The 3,116-nt window shown below is 58.0% G+C and overlaps 1 long non-coding RNA gene across 1 annotated transcript; it reads left to right on the top strand.

Moving 5' to 3' along the window:
• Positions 1 to 564: 564 nt before the first annotated feature.
• On the top strand, positions 565 to 2,679 carry LOC311201785. Its single transcript, XR_014617880.1, has 3 exons — positions 565 to 607; positions 1,730 to 1,887; positions 2,524 to 2,679. It is a non-coding gene; the product is annotated as an uncharacterized lncRNA (long non-coding RNA).
• The last annotated feature ends 437 nt before the right edge of the window (positions 2,680 to 3,116 follow it).

Genomic DNA, 3,116 nt, shown 5'->3' with positions numbered 1-3,116 from the left:
TGTTGGCATCTTCCCATCACTGGGGCTGGCAGCACCTGAGTCAGTGCTGGCAGCTTCTCTGCCCAGCGCCCCAGTTGCGAGCCGGGCAGGAGGAGAAGCGGGCAAGTGTGTGGCTGCTGGGCAACAGGTCAAAGCAGGGGTGCGTGAGCAGCGCTGCTCTCGCCTTAAGGGCCAGCGCAGCTGAGGCGGGAAACTTCCTGGCCGGGCCCGCGCCGCTTCCGCTGCCGCGCGGGACTCGCTGTGCCTGGAGCGCGGCCGGCCGTTGCCGAGCGACCATGACGCGGAGTCGCCGGAGGACCGAGGAGCATGCGCAGAAAAGCGCAGTGAAGCTGCCCGGAGGAGCCTGCGCATGCGCCTTGGAGCACCGTGGTCAAGTGACGAGGGGTTGACCGCAGCTGCGGGCAGGAACCGGCGCATGCGCAGTAGATCGCGCGTACGCCGCTCGGTGCTGCGCCCGGAAGCCGCTGCGTTCTGCCTCCGCGCGCACTCGCCGCGTTCCTGCGCTGAAGCTGCCTCGAGGAGCCCGCCCGCGCTTTCTGGGGCGATGACGTGCCCCGTCGGGACCCCGGCAAGTGCGCCGTGCGCCCGCGCAGTGAGGCTCGCCCAGGTCCCGGCATCCGCCGCGGAGCGCGCGGAATTCGCCTCGGTTCTCGCCGCCGGTCCCGGCTGCGTGACGCCGCGCTGCGTGCCGGGCGCTCCCTCCCGGGGAGGCGCCGGTTCCGCCGCCCGTCGCGGGGTCGGCCGGGGCCGGGCGGTCGGCGGGTCGCGGCGCGAGTGGTCGCGGCGGGCCGGGGGTCGGTGCGGGGCGCGCGGGCGGCGAGGCGCCGCGCGTTCCAGCCTCCCCCCCCCCCCATCCGCGGCCGGCGTTTTCCTGGCGCCGGTCCGTGCCGGGACTTGTCTTCGCGGCTTCCGGCGGGGGGTCTGGGCCGGGAGGTGCGCGGAGCGGGTCGCGGCGGGGGCTCGGGGTGCGGCCGGGCCAGAGCTCCCCTTCCCCCAGCAGCCGGCACGGGAGACACGAGGCATCGAAGGGGCCGGCGCGGTCGGGGTCGGGGGGGGGAAGGAGGCGGTGCGGGGTTTGTTTTTCGGGCTTGTGGTTTTCGCTGGGTTTTGGGGGTACGGGGGTTCTGTGGGGCTTTGCGTTGGGGCTGGGGTTAGCGGGGTCGGTGCGGGCTTGTGGGGTTGTTTTAGCTGGATAGGGGAAGTTGGTCGGGGCTGGCAGGTTTGGGGGGATTTTGGGGTGTCTGTGGGGTTTGTGTGGGTCTGTGTCTCTCTCTGGTTGCGGCTTGTGGGTTTTCTGTCTCGTGGGGTTGTTTTGGCAGAGGAGGGCTTAGGGCTCCTGTTGTGGTTACTGTGGCGTTGAGTGGTTATTGGGGGTTGTTGTGGTGTCTGGGGTTTCCGGGTTTGTTGGTTTCTTTGGCTTGGTGGTTATTTTGCTTTGGTCTTTTGTTGGTTTTATGGTCTGGGATTTTTTTCCTGGTTTTAATTGGGTTTTTGGAGGTTCTGTGGCTCGCAGGGTTTTGAAAAGTTTTTCCCGTAAATGAAAATGGAGCACAGGTTCTGCTCTGCCTTTTGTTTCCTTGTCAGCAAACATGTGCAACCTCAGCTACTGTAAGAGACGGGCCCTGGCAAGTAGGTCTTGCACTTGGGTGTCTCTGTTGGGAATGGTTACGCTGGTCTGGGCTCTGCTGGGGAGGAGGAGCTGGTCTGGACTTGTGCTTTGCCCTTGCAGATGCCATCCTGGAGAAGGCCATGCGCAAGCGCCTTCTGAAGCCGTTGTAGGGCCCCACTGAATCCCCGTTGAGAGAGTTTCCCGCCTCAGTGTTTCTCTATCAATAATTCCTGATGTGAGAGCTGGAGGGAGGATGCATGGCTCAGAGGCACCGAGAGGTGAGCTGTTGATGAATTTGATACGCAGTTGAAGGAATTACTGCTTCCCTCTGGTAGAGCCTACAGCTCTGTCAACAGAAGGGAATTTGGAGCTGCTTCAACCCTTTCCTCAGTGCAGTATCCAGCATCTTTCTGTAAACATGCTTTTCTCAATAGTTTAATGAGACATCACATACAGCACCAAAGCATCTGAGACATGAAACTGTTTTCTTTCCTCAACTTTCTGGTCAAGTGTAATTTCTTAAACTGCCAGAGCAATCTCCAGAGCTCATCTGTCAGCGTCTTGAGTTGTATCTGCAGCTTGTCCGTCCTGCAGGCTTCTGTGTTCAGCCAGTACAAACAACATCAACCAGTACCCAAAGGGGGGCTACAAGAAAGCTGGGGAGGGACTTTTGAGAAGGGCCGGTAGTGATAGGTTTTAAAATGGAAGGAGGTAGATTTAGACTGGCTATTAGGGAAAAAATTCTTCCCTCTGAGGGTGGTGAGGCACTGGCACAGGCTGCCCAGGGATGTGGTGGATGCTGTGACGGTTTGCTTCCCCCGTTGCCCCCATGTTTTCCTGTTTATGCTGTTTACATGGATTGATTGCTAACCATTGGTGTTGATAGTGATTTCTGCATCTGTCTCTCTGTTCAGGAAGACAGATAACAACACAATAGCCAAGGGTTATCTACGTTAATATGCCCACCAAACACTGGTCAGTGTCCACTGGCATATACGGGAGTATGTAAATATGACAGTGAGCCAGTTCCTTACTCCAAGAGCCCTTTGAGCTCTCCTGAGACGACAGCGGGCTGCACGTCAGGATCTCCCCTTGAAAGGGACGCCTCTCAAGGTGACTTCTCGAGGTTGAGAGAATCCTTGCCGCAACAGATCCTCGGTAAGTGAGTTGGGAATAAGTGCACTAACATTTGTGATCTTAGCTAAGAAATAGAAAGGATTGATTGTACATCAAATCCTTTAGACATAAACCGTTGACCAAGTCTGGGACTAGGACTGAATCCAGCCGCACCTGGGCTCCTCTCTGAGCAGGAGTTTAGAAAGCAAGGGGATTCTTTCTGAACCTCGTGACTCAGCGGGAGGGTCTCCCTGATAGATTCATCTGACCCTGCTCTCTGTGCACTAACTAATCAAGAGTACCTTATCATCGAATCTTAACTATTGTCGCGTTTATTACCAAACACTGTTACACCCTTTTGGTTTATATCAATAGACATATTATTGCCTCT

The sequence above is a fragment of the Gallinula chloropus genome (assembly GCF_964237585.1).
Source record: "Gallinula chloropus genome assembly, chromosome: 28".
In the NCBI taxonomy this organism is placed as follows: Eukaryota; Metazoa; Chordata; class Aves; order Gruiformes; family Rallidae; genus Gallinula; species Gallinula chloropus.
Note: the sequence above shows the minus strand (reverse complement) of the source record. Positions and strands in the feature narration are given on the sequence as shown.